This window comes from Sphaeramia orbicularis, chromosome 8 (genome assembly GCF_902148855.1).
Source record: "Sphaeramia orbicularis chromosome 8, fSphaOr1.1, whole genome shotgun sequence".
NCBI classification, from domain to species: Eukaryota; Metazoa; Chordata; class Actinopteri; order Kurtiformes; family Apogonidae; genus Sphaeramia; species Sphaeramia orbicularis.
In genome coordinates this window covers 21,251,150-21,269,648 of record NC_043964.1, presented here as the reverse complement: position 1 = coordinate 21,269,648, position 18,499 = coordinate 21,251,150, and the positions used below count along the sequence as shown (strand labels likewise).

Below are 18,499 nucleotides of genomic sequence, written 5' to 3'. Positions count from 1 at the left end.
TTTCTTTAGTGTTTTTATTCCTCCTTGGGCATGAAAAAAACCAATGCAATGGAGTTTTTTTTAATTTTTTTTATTGAGTTAGAAAAATGTCTGTGCATTATATTTTTGAAGTAAAGAAATATGTTTAAATCCCAATGTCAGAAAGTGATATGAAAACAACGAAATAAAAACATTTTTAATGCTGCTAATCTGATGTTTTCTCACATTTTAACATATTCTAATACTAGTTATTACTCACTTCATGGAGATAATATGTAAAAAAAACCAAAATTTTGTTTTTACTGTTAATTACAGTCTAACAATTAACAATTGATTTACACTCAAAAATTTTACTGCAGATCAGGTTTATCAAGAACAGCAAAGTTACAGTAATGGTATGAATGTCAGTGTATGGGATGATGCATAAGTGTCCACTGTCGGCTGATTATGCAACTAAAACAACAAAACCTGTGAATATACAAGAGAACAGCTGGAGAAGAACTGTCCACTGGAGTGACCACTATGCATGAAAGGGTTAATTAATAAGCACCACTTATACATTCTAATCAACTGAATGCCCTGGTTCAGTGTGTGCACGTGCATCAATAACTTTAGTTTGTGTAATTATGGATAAGAAGAAAATATCCCACAGGTTAATATGAGCACTCTGAGACTATTACACATAAAACATAGATTGTGCAAATTATAATTCAGAAACACAATACATAGGAAGACTGTAGAGGAGTTTAACGCTAGAAGCTGATGTTTTACCTGACGAATTTTAAGTGTTTGACACAAAGAGGCAAATGAATGTTGAGTTTAGTTACTATGACAGACTATGTGCGAGTTATTTTTAACCCTTTCATGCATGAATTATGAGTACCTTAGTCAAGACTTTTTTCTTTAGTGTTTTTTCCTCCTTGGGCATGAAAAACCAATGCAATGGAGTTTTTTTTTTTTTTCATTGAGTTAGAAAAATGTCTGTGCATTATATTTTTGAAGTAAAGAAACATGTTTAAATCCCAATGTCAGAAAGTGATGTGAAAACAATGAAATAAAAACATTTTTAATGCTGCTAATCTGATGTTTTCTCACATTTTAACATATTCTAATACTAGTTATTACTCACTTCATGGAGATAATATGCAAAAAAAAAAAAAAAGTCTAACAATTAACAACTGATTTACACCTAAACATGTTACTGCAGATCAGGTTTGTCAAGAACGGGCAAAGTTACAGTAATGGGATGAATTACAGTGTATGGGATGATGCATAAGTGTCCACTGGGTGGCTGATATGGAACTAAAACAACAAAACCCATACATATGAATAACTGTCCACTGTAGTGACCACTATGCATGACAGGGTTAAAGTCCTGGTACCTTATTCTTGTGAGATAAGTGAATAAAAAACGTGATTTTAATGGCAATATTTGAGTTAACTAATAATCATTTTTGATATAACCTTACTCTAAATATCTAAGCTCTGAAAATGTAATTTATCACTTAAAAGGTGTTCCAATCTTAATGTAATTTTTAATTTTTTTGTACTTTTTATTTTAATATTTTAAATCATTTTTACAGTGCAGTAACAAAACAAAAGAAAAAAAGAAAAAAAAAAAAACCACACACAATACAACAAGGGGGGATGCTGTTCCTGATGCATTCGACTGCTTTTCTGTACTTGATCTGATATCAGGAATTAGTGTCTTTGAATATGGTCCATTTCTCTCATCTTAATCCTCAGATGAAATGTTAATTTTTCCATGGTATATATTTCCTCTATAATGTCCAGCCATTGTTGTAGTGGAAGAGGGTCATTTTTTTTTAACCTGTTCCTTGTGACTACCTTTTTGCAGGCAAGAATTAAAATTTTAAATAAGTAAGTGTCTTCTCTTTTAATTACGTCATCAGGTATTAAACCAAAGTAGATAATCTGGGGGTCCATTGGGAAATTTATAATTTTAAATATTCTCCATTGTCTGAACAACATGGTTCCAAAACATTTGCATTTTTACACATATAGAAGATATGCGAGTGGTTGGCATTCATGTGAACACATCCTCTCCTCACAGCATTGCTACTGTTTTCCCAATTGTTTGCTTTTAATATTTGGTGTTATGAAAAACCGAATAAGGTTTTTCCAGCCAAATTCTCGCCAACCTTTAGAGCTGATGGATGTTAGCTGCATTTTACACATAGAAATCTTAACCCTTTCATGCACGAATTATGAGAACCTTAATCAAAATTTTTTCCTGAGTGTTTTTATTCCTCTTTAGAGATGAAAAAACAACAATGTGATTGAAAATTTTCTTCTGAAAAATAAATAAAAAATAAATAAATAAATAAAAATTATTTAAAAAATGTAAAAAAAAAACATACAAAAAATAACAATGAAAAAAAAAAATCTCATGAACCTATTTTTCATGAAGTTGCAAAAATGTCCACTCAGCTGGACACCACACGTATAACTTTTGACGCGCAGAAACATGTATTTACTGATAAATTGTGTGAAAACTATGGAGAGGGCTTGTGATTCTGGGGGTTTATGCTCAGGAGAGATCTACATGATGTTGCCAAATCATGTCAGAAAAGATATGTAGTGTCTTAAAACTTTAATAAAGATATGTGTAAAAAAAAAAAAAAAAAAAAAAAAACTACAAAAAGAAAAACAAAATCCATGAATATACAAGAGAACAGCTGTAGAAGAGCTGTCCACTGGAGTGACCACTGTGCATGAAAGGGTTAATGTAATTTTAACATTTACAATTTTCCAGTGAACAATCCGAATGTATCGTACCAAGTATGAAGAGCACCTCCACTGCGATGTCGCTGCCTATCGTGCTGTGAGTGATCAGTGAATGATGGACGCTGTCTTCATCATGACTGGCAAAGCAGACATCGTATGGCACGGTGACTGCTACGTAGAAGGTCGCCAGCAGAATTAACCAATCCCATAAGGCCTTGAAGATACTGTAGTGAAGAAGTATGAAGCGGACTTCTTTACAGACGCCACCTTGTACTCGAGACGGTTTTCTGGAACATGCTCTGGTGGAGGGTAGAAGATGGAGCACATTTACTGTAACTGACAGAAAGATCCTGACTATCACAATGTAGAGCATGAGATTTAACCCTTTCATGCATGAATTATGAGAACCTTAGCCGAGATTTTATTCCTTAGTGTTTTTATTCCTCTTTAGGCATGAAAAAACAATGCAATTTTTTTTTATTGAACCTATTTTTTATGAAGGTAGACCATAAAACCATAAAAATATTTTCAATAAAAAAAACAAAAAACATTTGCAATGAAAAAAACATTTTCATCAATGAAAAAAAGTGTTGAATGCCAAAAAAAATTTAAGATCCAACAAATTGTATTTGGACACTTTTTTTCTTTGATTGAAAATGTTTTTTTTTTTTTTTTTTTGAGTGAAAGTGAAATTTTTATTTTTTTTGATCGAAAATTTTTGTTTTTGGTTTCTATGTGTAGCATAGTAAAACATACTGTGGTTCATTCCACTACTACAAAAACAAAATCAAATAAAGCAGTTTTGGGTGATTTAACAGGTAAAATATTCAGTAAAATAATCGGTAGTATAATTAAAGTAACAAAATAAGATGAATGAAAAAAAATATTTAAGATCCAAAAAGTTGCATTTGAACACTTTTTTTCTTTGATTGAGTAAGGTTTTTTTATTGAAGTAAATTATTTTAATTGAAATTTATTTATTTATTTGATTGAAAATATTGTGTTTTTGATTAAAGCAATAAAGAAACAAATCTACCTTATAATTTTTCATGGCGTTCCAAAAATGTCCATTCCACTGCACCCAATGTGTTTAATTTTTGAAGCAAAGAATGCAAATGCAGAAAGTGATGAAACTGTGTGAAAACTATGCAATAAAAACAATTTTAATGCAGCTAATCTGATGTTTTCTCACATTTTATCATATTCCCAATTTTTAATTATCAGTTGCTTTACACTCAAACATATCACCGGCAGATCAGGTTTATCAAGAACAACAAAGTTACAGCGATGGTGTGAATGTCAGTGTATTATTATGGGATGGTGCAAAAGTGTCCACTGTGCCAGCTCATATGGAACTAAAACAACAAAACCCATGAACATACAAGAGAACAGCTGAATAGATGTCCACTGTAGTGACCACTATGCATGAAAGGGTTAAATCCACAGATTTCCAGGAAAATTTATGTTGGTAGTTTGGGATATGAACTGGGAAGGACCAGGCATGTGATTGGAAAAGGACAAAAAAGCAGGAATATCCTCTTTGTATATGATAGAAAATACATTAAATGTTCAAGATGCCAAGATTTAAAAAAAAAAATAAAGGAAAGAAGTAGGAAACTATGGGTCCAGGGACATGACCCTGATGAATTCCAAAATCCACCAGCCATTCAATTTCTTATCAGAAAGTGTTTTTTTTTTCTCCCAGCAGTACAATTTTAAGTCAAACATATAGTATCTATAATATTCCAACTGCTGTTTCTTTAATCCCTCACAAACATTGACTCTTGCTTTGACAAGAGTTGGAGGCGGGGTCATAGGTTCCAAAAACTGCGGCCTGTAAAATCATCTAATCATCGTCTGTCTCAATCCACTGACAAATCACTCTAACAAAATAAAGTTACAACTGAATTCTTGTTTCCAAATAGCATAACTTTATACTTCCCTCCCCATCTAAAAATATTTTACTCTGGATCATTCATGAGAGTCACATTTTCAGGACAGCAAACCTAGAATGACAGATTAAAACCAGAAAACCTGAAAAATCACATGCCTGAAGAACTTTTGATTTTGATGAACATACTGAATCTAAAGTTTAAATACATGAATGAATATTTTGTTCAAAGAAAAGCAAAATCTAGACACAGAAGACAATATAATGCAATTTTTTTTTCCCACCGCGTCCATTAATGTTCACATTTGACATTATCATTACGAGAATCAGGACGGGCACAGATGAAACGGACATAAACTCTTGGAATAAAAGTTAAGTTCATGAATGCTTTAGATGCATCAGTTCATTAATGAGTTCAGTAACAGGGATGTACGATATGAAAATTTCATATCCCGGTTATTGTGCTCAAATTATCAGTTATCTTATTATCACGGTATTGTTGAATTGTGCACAAAATGTTCAAAAAGTACTGATACACACACTGAAATAATTTAACCAAATTATGTTTGAAAACAAAAAACAACAGCAAAATAATCAATAAAATAATCGGCACAATGTACTTTTCTCTTGGCAGAAACATTCAATATTAACCCTTAGTGGTCTGAGTCTATTTTCGCCATTTTTCAGTCCTTTTGATTTTGCCTTTATATACTATATAACAAATGTTTACTACACCTGTGAGTGCAGCTTATCACTCACTAGCCATGAGCCTCGGAGTTCTTCTTACCCGACACGTATCAGTAAACAAAAGGGTCTGGAATCCAACTTTTGTGTTTGCGGTCTTTACTTAAAACTTAGAATAATACAAACAAAAGATGAATTTCTAAATTAAATTACACGACGGTCGAAAGACTGTGATGCTCCAGGCTTCAAGCTTCTGGTTCCGCTCCTTTTTCTTTACATATTTATAATCTTAGCGGCCAATAGGATTGCATCACAAAATTATATCAAGACTTCTACTATTACTACTCAACATTCATATAATATACATAAATTATTAATGATAAATCAAACCTAAATATAAATATGAGTTTTTAACTGAAACACAAAAAATGTCTCTAACAATACCCATGTTTGGGATCTTTTTTTTCAGCATAACTTCATTTATATCTTCTGCCTATTATTTTTTCACTTTAATCTACTACACTGAAACAAAAATATAAACGCACCATTTGTGTTTTTGCTCCCATTTTCATGAGCTGAACTCAAAGATCTAAAACTTTTTCTGTGTACACCAGGTTTATTTCTCTCACATATTGTTCACAAATCTGTCTAAATTTGTGTTAGTGAACCTTCTTCTTTGCTGAGATAATCCATCCACCTCACAGGTGTGGCATATCAAGATGCTGATTAGACAGCATGATTTTTGCACAGGTGTCCTTAGGCCTGGCCACAACAAAAGGCCACTCCAAAATGTGCAGTTTTATCACACAGCACAATACCACAGATGTCACAAGTTTTGAGGGGAATATGCAATCGGCATGCTGACTTCAGGAATCTCCACCAGAGCTTTGCCTGTGAATTGAATGTTCATTTCTCTACCATAAGCCATCTCCAAAAGTGTTTCAGAGAATTCATGAAGACTGTGCGAGGAAAATGGTGGTCACACCAAATACTGACTGGGTTTCTGACCCCCCTGGACCACCCAATACAGTAAAACTGCACATTTTAGAGTGGCCTTTTATTGTGGCCAGCCTAAGGCACACCTATGCAATAATTCTGCTGTCTAATCAGCATCTTGATATGCCACACCTGTGAGGTGGATGGATTATCTCAGCAAAGGACAAAGGAGAAGTGCTCACTAACACAGATTTAGACAAATTATGAACAATATTTGAGAGAAATAGGCCTTTTGTGTACATAGAAAAAGTTTTAGATCTTTGAGTTCAGCTCATGAAAAAATGGGGCAAAAACAAAAGTGGTGCGTTTATATTTTTGCTCAGTGTATATCAACACAAAGGACAAAGAACACACACACAAAAAAAATCTGATTTGAAAAATGTATATAATTTATTGCATAAATAACACAAAGATGCTTAACGAACCTTTTCAAAGACTTTAAAAGTGAATATTGGTTCCAAATATTAGGTATATAAATTAAAATTGTAATAATTCAAACTACACTCAAATATTTGAGATAAATTATATCTTACATGGGCGTTTTCTCTGGAAAAGTGTGGTAATCAGTCACGGTTATCATGATAATTAGAATTTAAACGGTAATACTAACCGTCTGCAATTTTACCACGGTTTATCGTTATAACCGGTGATCGTTACCTCCCTATTCAGTAATAATAAATGATGAATACTGATCTGTATACTTTCTGTTTCTACTCACATTCGTCAGTTTCTTCTTCTCTCGTTTGGGGAACAGGTTTGTCAGCTGATGTACAATCGTTCTCCCCCTCTCTTGTACTTGGGAAAAGTGGGATCTGTTGTTTTCCTGCTGTGATGAATGACCTCTGCCATCCCTGCTTAGAAAATTACAATACATGAAGCTTTAAAACTGTGTAAATGAATAAGCAGGTAGTATCTTGTACTGGAGACATTCTCTAAATTAAATTGAGAATGACAAATAAATTAAAAAAAAAAAAAAAAAAAACACGTATGTTTGGCCATGTCTCACCGTCTCCTTCAGAGTAGTGATGGTTTTTCCCATATGATTCACTGATGTCTTTGAAGGATAAGAGGAACAACACCACTGCTCCATTCTCGTTTTTAATTGGCACAATATCCAGGAGGCACCAAAATGAATTTCCTGAGGATATTAAACTGGCATTAGATTGAGATTACCTACAAAATTATGACTGGATTTCAATTAGTGCTGAAATAACAATGTGTTTTTAGGTGGTTCAACTCAATTCACCTCACCCTCTTATGTGTCTTTGTAGAAACTATCTAGAACACAGGTGTCAACATGCGGCCCGGGGGGCCAAATCCGCCCACCAGTTGGTCCAATTTGGCCCCTGGGATGAATTTGGGAAATGCAAAAAATTACACTTAAGATATTAACAATCAGTTAATCATTTCAAATCAGGTTCCACATACAGACACATACAGTCCAATTAGATTTCAAGTAGGGCTGTGTATTGGCAAGAATCTGGCGATACGGTACAAATCACAATACTAGGATCATGATACGATATATCATGGTATATCATGCTACTGTTAAAAAGGCAATTTTTGTTTGTTTCTTTTTTAAAATTACTATTTCCTTGAAGAATTGAATGACATCAGAAATTATGCAAAAATATTTGACACATTTTTATTTGATCAGAACAGGATCTAATGCTATGTCACAAAATTTTCCTGTGTTAAAACTTAAATAATATTTACAGACATTACCGTTTAAGATCCTGTTCACATGTTCATATTCTATTAGTTCATAACTAACATCATAACATTATTTTATTATATTACATTATTTCATTATTTATTTTAAAATGAACCTCCACAATATCTGCATTTGAATAAATACCTAAAAATATAGATACAGTACTTTAATATCAATACAGTATTGTGAAAGAAATATCGCAATATATTGCAGAACCATATTTTCTTACACCCCTAATTTCAAGTGGGTCAGACCAGTAAATATTATCATAACCTATAAATAATGACAACCCCAAATTCTCTGTTTGCATTTTTTTTGGTGTAAAAAAAGTAAAAATTACATCAAAGTGTTACATTACCAAACCACTTTTACAAAAAAACGGGAATAACCTGAACAAACATGAACAAATGGAAATGTCTTAAGAAAAGTAAAAGCAATTTTCCAATATTCTGCCTGTGACTAAATGTTTTGTGCGATTGTAATGCACAGTGTAAATGATAAACTGATAAACAGAGGCAGAATATTGTTAAAATGTTAAAATTGCACTTGTTTTTCTTAAGACAATTCAAGTTGTTCATGTTATTCAGATTTTAAAGAAACTTTGTAGATGTAAACCAGATCATAATATAATTTACTTTTTTTTTTTACTGTTATTTTACTGGTCCGGCCACTTGAAATCATATTGGGCTGAATTTGGCCCCTGAACTGAACTGAGTTTGACACCCCTGATCTAGAAGATGTTATAAGTGTTCAACTCTCTGACCTTGTCAACACGTGCTCACCGTTTTTCCTGTAGAAGCAGACCTCTCCTTGGTACTCCTGATGGACCTCCAGGGCTTTGTCCACCTGCTGGGTCACACGTCACTGGTGTCAGCCCCGTACAGGAAGTTGCATGTACACGTTTTCTGCATCACTTCAGTCCGAACGAAGCCGGTCAGCTCACAAAACCCATCAGAGGCAGTATACGATGGGGGTAGCCATGGCAACCCTGAGCATTTCCCAGCAGGAAGTTACTGTCTGAGAGGAAAATAAAAACATGCGTTCAAGGTCCAGGCTATTGTGGTATTTTGAAGAACTGAAGAAAAGGGGTTGAAACCAGCGTTAATTTCTGCTTTTCGAGTTGCAAAGCTAGAGATAAAATACAAAGTACTGTAAAACTATCTAATCTTTTTTATACTACTGTGTCTTGGACGAACACGCAGTCCAAAGTACTTCATGTGACAAATTTAAACAAACAAAATAAATCACAATCATTTAACAAGACTAAAGATTTTAATAAAACAAAAACAACAACAACAAAGAACAGATAAAACTGTATAAATTAAAATAAATAAATAAATAAATAAATAAAATAAAAACCACAAGCGGTGTTAAGGGCCCTCGCCCTCCCACCCGACTGCCTCCCCATGCGACCACCAAGGCCACCGACAGTGAGAGGACACCGTATTGTAAGCTCAATCCGACATTCTGCAAGATATCACACTTCTATACTTCTGAAATGGCCACTTCGTTGTGAGGTCATCACAGCCATGCCCAACATTTGATCAAAAATGTAGATAATAACTTTTGATCACACGTGTGTAGGGGAGTTTCACTAAGTTTGGCCCAAATTGGATGTAAACCCTAGGAGGAGATGATGAAAGTATGAGGGGTGGGATTCTGCCAAAAACCCATTCATTTCTATGGTACAGTTTTGGTGTTGTCATGGCAACACAATTGTAAATAGGGGTGTGTCCTCATTGGCTTTTTGGTTCAGTTTGGCATAAAGGATGTGTGTACCAAATTTTTTTTACTATGTCAAAAAAATTTTTTTTTGTCCCATTCAAAAATTTTAGGTGGCCGTTTTACGATCCAACTATACGAGTTCTGTATCATCGTGTCCAGGTTGTCATTCTGCACAAATGTTACATTGGGCCCAACTTAATCTGACACTGTATGTGTGAGATATACACACTTTTATACGTCTGAAAATGGCTGCTTGGTTGTGAGGTCATCACAGCCACGCCCAACATGTGATCAAAATGTTAATAACTTTTGGTCACATGTGTGTAGGGGATTTTCACCAAGTTTGGTCCAAATTGGAAGTAAACCCTCGGAGGAGAGGATGAAAGTATGAGGGGTGGGATTTTATACTTCCATGCAATATGGCCGACTTCCTGTTGGGTTTAGGGCGGGGCCATAATGTAATTTCTTACTTGTCCTACCATGGGCTATGTCTGTACCAAGTTTCATGTTTCTACGTAGAAATTTTTTTTTGGTTAGGTTCCCATCTGCGCAATGTATTTTCATATTTGAGGGGGGCGTGGCCAAGTCCTTTTTCAATATTTTGAAAATTCTTCTTGCTGGAAAAATCTACTTTTACAAAATGTAATGTATATATTTTGATTTTTGAGGGGGCGCTGCCAAGGTCATTTTGCGATATTTTTTCTTGGCGACTTCAAACAAAAATTTTTTTTTGCTGGGCTTGAATTTTTGGTCAAATAAAATTGACTTTTTGTTCACGTTCAGGGGGTCAAATTTGCGTTCAAAGTGGTGAAAGTACATGCTTCCATACAGTTCCCTCAATTACAATTATGGCCACGAATGTCTTCTGTAAAGCCATAACAACCTTAATATTGATGAAACTCAGTTCATCTTTGCGTCCAAAGAAGGTTGTAGAATTTGTTTTTTAACTACTCTTGAAAGTTAAAGGGTAATTCTGGACGGTATCACACAGATGACTGTTCTGACTAAAAATATCCCAAAATAAATACCTATAAAACACAATACTCATGATGATGCTGAACTATCATCTTAGTCAGTGCCTCTGCTAATGCTAACTGAGCAGTTATACTACAGACCAGTGTTTTTCAACCTTGGGGTCGGGACCCCACATGGGGCACCTGGGATTCAAATGGGGTTGCCTGAAATTTCTAGTAATTGATGGAGAAAAGTAGAGAAAACGCCTATGTAAAGAGATGTTTTTAGGTCAAATATTTGAGTATATTATAATTTATTACAATTTAGATTTTATATACTTAATATTTGGAGCCAATATTCACTTTAAAGTCTTTGAAAAGGTTCATTAAGCATCTTTGTGTCATTTGTGCAATAAATTATATACATTTTCAAATCAGATTTTATATTTTTGTGTGTTTTTTGGCCTTTGTGTTGATATAGTTGATAAAGTGAAAAAATAATAGGCAGCTGAGTTAGATGAAGTTGTGCTGAAAAAGAAGACACTAACATGGGTATAGTAAACATTTCTTTGTATAGTATATAAAGACAAAATCAAAAGAAGTCAAAAACAGCCAAAAATAGGCTGAGACCCTTAACGATTAAGATGCTGCAGCTCTTTCATAATTCACATTTTGAGTTCTTGTTTGTTCAGTATTAATTGTCAGCCTTGTAAATACAAGCTGGACTGACTGTACATATCCTGACCAAGGAAAATTAAATTAATTTCAGCAAAAAAATGTCTCTGGTTTGAAAGTCTGGGGTTGCCAGAAATGTGTGATGCTAAAATGGGGTCACGAGCCAAAAAAGGTTTGGAACCACCGCCACAGACTGGTATCTGTAGATACTGTAGGTTAACAGGTACTCTCTCTTTATCAGTATTATATTAATTCAGGGTTGAGTTAACATGGGTTCAGGCTTACTTTCTGTTGGCATAAGGGAACTCTAACTATATTTTGCAGAGATAAAATAACAGAATAACACAATCTCCAGGTGTTACAGTTTGACATAGACTTACAAAACATTATAAATTAAGCTGGAATTGAAACAGGTTGTAGAAATCCACTCGATTTTTCCCAGAATGAATATAAAGATAGCTTTGCAGCACCTGGAGGGTTCAAATTCAATCTTTTTAAACTATTAGGGTCCAAATACACAAATGTGGTTCAGTTGATAGAGCAGGTCACCCAATGACTGAAGGGTTGGCTTGATCTGAACATAACTGTATTTGTTAAGTGATGCTTATGTTGGGTTTTCATAATAAAAATGTATGGTAAATATTCTAAGTCAAATAAGGCATGATTATTTTATTTGGGCAATGAAAAATATTTTTGGCCAATAAATTTTTGGAGGTCATTAGCCAATAGCAGATGAGGTAAAAAGTTAATTTTACACCCTGGATCCCACCAAAGAAATAATAATGTTAGTATATTATTATTATTATTATTATTATTATTATTATTATTATTATTATTTTCATTTAGACATTATTTATCTAGAATAGAATAGAATAGAATAGAATAGAATAGAATAGAATAGAATAGAATGCCTTTATTGTCATTATACATATGTACAACGAAATTGTAAGTGACAACTCTCTGGTGATGCGTAGTGCAAAAGTTTAAAGAAGAAAGGAAGTGTGAATATATATACAGTATAAAAACAGACATGTCACCAACCGAGAAAAAACAAAACAAAAAGAAAACAGTAGAGCTAAGTATATATTGCACTTTGACCCTGGCTGAACACTATGACTTATCTACTTTCATCCTCATCTTTTTACATTTTACTGATGATGCACTGACTCAAAATAATTAAATAATAAACTAAATAATATACTAAGGATTACTTTAGATAGGTAGATATACTGTAGGCACTGAATTTCCTTTAATATCTCTTAAATATCAGGTAGGGGTGTCAGAAAATATCAGTTCTGCAATATATTGCGATATTTTATTTCATGATACTGTATCGATATTAACCCTTTCATGCATAGTGGTCACTCCAGTGGACAGTTCTTCTACAGCTGTTCTCTATATATTCATGGATTTTGTTGTTTTAGTTCCTTATCAGCCAACACAGTGGACGCTTACGCACCATCCCATAATACACTGACATTCAGACCATTACTGTACCTTTGCTGTTCTTGATAAAACTGATCTGCACTAACATGTTTGAGTGTAAATCACTTATTGTTAGACACAAAGGTTTTTTTTGCATGTTTATCTCCATGAAGTGAGTAATAACTAGCATTAGAATATGTTAAAATGAGAGAAAACATCAGATTTGCAGCATTAAAAAATGTTTTTATTTCATTGTTTTCATATTACTTTCTTACAGAACAGGATTAGGGCCACTGGACTTTAATGTTAGAATTCTGACTTTAAACTCAGAATTCTGACTTTTTTTTCCTCAGAATTCTGACTTTAAACTCAGAATTCTGACCTTATTTCCTCAGAATTCTGACTTTAAACTCAGATTTCTGACTTTTTTGCATAATAAAAATTAAAAATATACATATATTGGACCATTTTTAAAAAAAAATTTATTGTATTTTTTTTCCAGCGGCCCTAATCCTCTTCTGTACTTTCTGATATTGGGTTTTAAACACACATTTCTATACTTCAAAAACTAAATGCATGGATATTTTTGTAACTCCATGGAAAAAAAATCAATCACATTGGTTTTTTTTCGTGTCTAAGGAGGAATAAAAACACTCAAGAAAAAAAATCTTTACTAAGGTTCTCATAATTCATGCATGAATGGGTAAAAAATTGCTGTATCGATACTTTTGGATATTTATTCAAATGCAGATATGGTGGAGGTTCATTTTTGTTTTTTTGTTTTTCTTTTTGTTTCTATTTTATTATTATTTATTATTATTTAACATGGTTTTATTAAATAATGGTTATTTGAAGCATCCTAAAAGCACTTTTTAGTGTCAGAGAGGCAGATTTTAGTTCCTTTGGAAACTAGAAGAATTAGATTTTTTTTGTGTGTGTGTGAGATATAGCATTAGATCCTGTTCTGATCAAATAAAAATGTGTTTAGTATTCGTATATATTTCTGGTGTAATTAAATTCTTCCAGGAAATAATCTTCAAAAACAAAAACAAAAAAACCCTAAACAAAAAATTGCTTTTTTTAACAGTATCATGTAATATTGTGATATATCGTATCGCGATCCTAGTATTGCGATTTGTATCGTATCGGCAGATTCTTGCCAAAACACAGCCCTAATATCAGGCAAATCTGATGTTGTAACATCCACATAATCTGCGGTTGCTCTTTTCCCTGTTTTCTTTACCAGCTTCCACATTTGAGTCATTTGTTTGTACACCAGCAGAACACATCCATTTGTATTTATCTGAGTCATTCTATGGGCTTTCAGCTTGGATGCTCTGAAAATAACCCAGTCCACATCAGAGTGGGCTTTGAAGTGTGCTGCTGGTGTGTGTAAAGTCTGAGGGTGTATGCAGGGGTCCAGCTGGCTTCATGGGGGTTTAGTGTCTCGGCGAGGAACTGAAACCTTAATTAGCGAGTGGAACATGGTTTTATCCATCGAATGGTTTTGCAGTGCATTTAGAAATCATCAGAAACACACCAACGCTAAACCCATCCCTGTCAGTGGAAGTCTCATGTAGAAAAATGTCAGGTCTTCTAGATTCTTTAACCCATAAAGACCCAAACATCCACCTTAAACCAAATGTAAACTACTAATACCTGTTGATCCACTAATCCTGTTAAGCTATGTAAATAATTGGAGTAAAATACAGTTTGTCATCTTTTCACGGAACAAAAAAGCACAAATTGTTTTGGATTGCCCATACAGAACTAATATAACGACAATGCAGAACAGTTTGGCATGGTTAACTGTAAAACCTAGATGGAAATATTATTTATTACCATTTATTCGTAACATTGGGTATGGTTACATGATGTTTTTTTTAAATCCGATTTATTTTTCCAGAAGAAATTAATCCAGAACTTAAGTACCTTCTCTTCTGTTTACATGGAAATGTTAAACCTGAATAAATGTTTACATGAGAAACGTTTGTTCGGTTCTTGCAGCCCTTCTGTTAGCTTAGCTTAGCATAGTCACTGCACTTCCATGGTCACACTTAGCCAGTTTTTTTAAAGGTGATTTGTTGTCTTTTGTAAGTGATTTTGTGAAATCCGATTCTCCCTAATTATTTCTTTAGACCTGCGACTTACTGCACTCATACAATCTTGGGACTGTTGTGTTGACGAAAGTTGGAAAATCTTTTTGTTGGAAAGGATGCATGCGCTAAATTAGCTTTGCTTTACTGTTTTAGCTTTGCATTAGTTTTTATTTCCCCAGATTTTATTAGTGCAGTAAGTCACATCACCATGATTTGAGCCTCAATTTGTGATCATACTGACCCCAGCGGATTAAAGTAATGATTAGGGAGACTTTAATTTCACAAAATCACTCATAAAATACTACAAATCACCTATAAAAGCCTGGCTACGTCTGACCATAGGAATGAAGCGATTATGCTAAGATAGGCTAAGCTAAGCTAACGGAAGGGCCGCGAGAACAAGGCAATCAGTGCACTGCAGTGCAAACTGATTTGCCCACTTATCGAACTCATTAGTGCATGACAAAGGAATGAATAAAAAACAAGTGGTGAACTCTTCCTTCAGGGTTTTAGAGGCTGGTACATACCATCAGAATAGCCCACTGGAACGGTTTGGTAAGACTAGCCTGCATTGCATATTCTTCCGCCAGCGCAGAATGTGTGCGTCATCGCGACAGGACAAGACAACGAGCATGTGCAGAATGGCAGGAATAAAGTCCAAACGGAATAAAGGGTTTACATGTCCGAGGAATAATTTAGACTGGATTCAAAAGTGGATTAAAACAGTGACTTTAATCAGGTTTAAATTTAATCTGAACTTTTTTTTTCATCTGGAATAAGGTGTTTACTTGGGCATCTGAAACAGGATCTAACCTTTAATCAGTTTAAACCAGGAATAAAAGTTGTCATGTAAACACATCTAATATAGCAACAAAAACTCCAGAAATTATTTACTGAAAACTGTCATTTTTTTGCTGATCAGCATAATTATTGTACAAGGCAAACCAGTGAAACATGGTGTGTCCTGCCTTTAGGCCTTTAGGCAGAACAAATCAATTACTGTTAACTGTTTTTTTATCAGGCCATGGTTGCATGGAATGGATTGCCAAGGTTTCTGTTGTTGGAAAATAATAAAAAAAAAAAAAGTTTTCAAAAGAAATGAAAACTTTTCTCATTTACACAATGGACATGAAATGGAAATAGTATAGCTCAGTGGTTCTCAAACTTTTTACAGTGGAGTACCCCCTAAAATATATATTTTTAGCCAAGTGCCCCCAACTCTCGCTTTAGCATTTTTGATTGAAAAAAAAAAAAGGGAGACAAAATTTGTTCCTGTGCCAAAGGTGTCTGTCTGTTTATATTTACAACATTTTGTAAAGAAACAACATATATTTAACTTAAAAATATTAAAAATAACAAATCGTTACAAGTAAATTTATGTGCAAAATATAAACTGAAATAAATAATAAACTCTTTCATTGATAAGACAAAAAAAAATCGGTCATTAATGAATAAATGAACCTTTCATCAACAAAAACAATGACTTAATTACTCAAATAAACTCATCTTGAATCATATAAAATAGAAATATTCTTAAAATTGTACCAAAGTGTAAACAAGATGACAAACAATAATACAGAAAATAAAAATATTGAAATAAAATAAGGTCAGGAGTCAATTTTATTATATATTTGAGCATTAATTCTCATTTATTTTTTGGTATTTTTTTTATTCAGTTCATCAATTTAATGTATTTTTCCCAAAAACTTTTAAGTACCCCCAGGGTTTGTTCCAAGTACCCCCATTTGAGACAGACTGGTATAGATAATATTGAAAGATGTCATATGATTTGTATCAGACAGCTATTGTTTGCTGATTGAGAATAAATGTATAGCACTTATTTTGTTTGTTTATTTATTTTTATTGCATTGGGCTGTTGTATATGTCCCGTTTGTGTGTGTGTGTGTGTGCATGTGTGTGTGTGTGTGTGTGTGTGTGTGGGCGTGAATGGTGTAAGATTAATATAAATAATTAAAATTGTAATGTAATGTAGAGGAGACCCCAGGAAGAATAGCAGCTGATGTTTCAGTTACTGATGGGGATCTTAATAAATGAAATGAAATGAATTGAAATTAAATTAAATGGTCATCAGATATAACCCATTTGGACATGCAGAGGCTCCATAGTTACCATGGAAACACCGTCATCTTCTACAACATTGATTCACCAGTAAAACCCATGGAGTTGGATCAATGACAGTGAATGGAGACAATGGGTTTATGTTCAGTTAATGATATATTTTACTGAAAAAGTCACTTTTTATTCAGTTTTCTCTGTTTTTGATATAATAACCCTCAACTTTACTCTGAGCTTTTATGAACATCTACATCAGGGGTGTCAAACTCATTTTATTTCAGGGTCCACATTCAGCTAAATTTGATCTTAAATAGGGCCGAACCAGTAAAATAATAGCATAATAATATATAAATAATGTCAACTCCAAACTTTCCTCTATGTTTTAGAGTGAAAAAAAGTTAATTTACATAATGAAAAGGTTTACATCTACAAACCAGCCTTTCAAAAGATGTGAATAACATGAACAAACTGAAAAAATAACTGTAATTTTAACAATATTATACCTCAGTTTATCATTTACACATGTACATTATAACTTACAGATCACAGTGGATCTACAAACACACAAAACATTTAATAACAGACAGAATATTGTTAAAATTGTACTTACTTCTCTTAAGACATTTCAGGTTATTCACATTTTTTGCAAAATTAAACTTTGTTTTAGTGTAAATACATGAAAATATTTACATTTACAAAGAGAAACATTTGAAGTTATCATTATTTATATGTTATTATGATAGTATTTTACTTAATCCTGCCCATTTGAGATTGAATTGGTCTGCGTGTGGAACCTGAACTAAAAGGATTGTTAACATTTTAGTGGAATTTTTGCATTTCAGAAATTCATCTTAAAGGCTGGACTGGACCCTTTGGCGGGCCGGATTTGGCCCCCGGGCCGCATGTTTGACACCTGTGATCTACATGATCAGTAAATTAAATATAGGAATATACCAGATTTATACTGATAAAAATGCAAAAACACAGAGGATAATATTCTAATAAGTTGTGATAAATCATTTAACCCTTTCATGCATAGTGGTCACGCCACTGGACAGTTATTCTCCAGTTGTTCTCTTGTATATTCATGGGTTTTGTTGTTTTAGTTCCATATCAGCCAACACAGTGGACGCTTATGCATCATCTCATACACTAACATTCATACCATTACTGTAAATTTGCTGTTCTTGATAAAACTGATCTGGAGTAACATGTTTAAGTGTTATTTTACTTGGTATTTTTATTTCACAGTTTTAATTGTACAGCTATTTTTATGTCTTCTTAATCTATTCTTGTATTTTAGTCTATCATTTTGCTTTTTTATTATTCTCTACGACACTGTTTTTAATTGTACACCTGCTTTATGTCTTTAATCTATTCTTGTATTTTATTTTATTTTATTTTATTTTAATTTAATTTAATTTAATTTATTTATTTTTATTATTTTGGTTTTCCCCTGTAAGTCGCTTTGGAAAAAAGCGTCTGCCAAATGCATAAATGTAAATGTTATGTAAATGTAAATCAGTTGCTTGTT

The 18,499-nt window shown here is 33.3% G+C and overlaps 1 pseudogene; it reads right to left on the bottom strand.

Annotated features, from left to right (window-relative positions):
* Positions 1–18,499, bottom strand: part of LOC115424787 (potassium voltage-gated channel subfamily H member 4-like) — a 63,137-nt pseudogene that overhangs the window by 30,568 nt on the left and 14,070 nt on the right.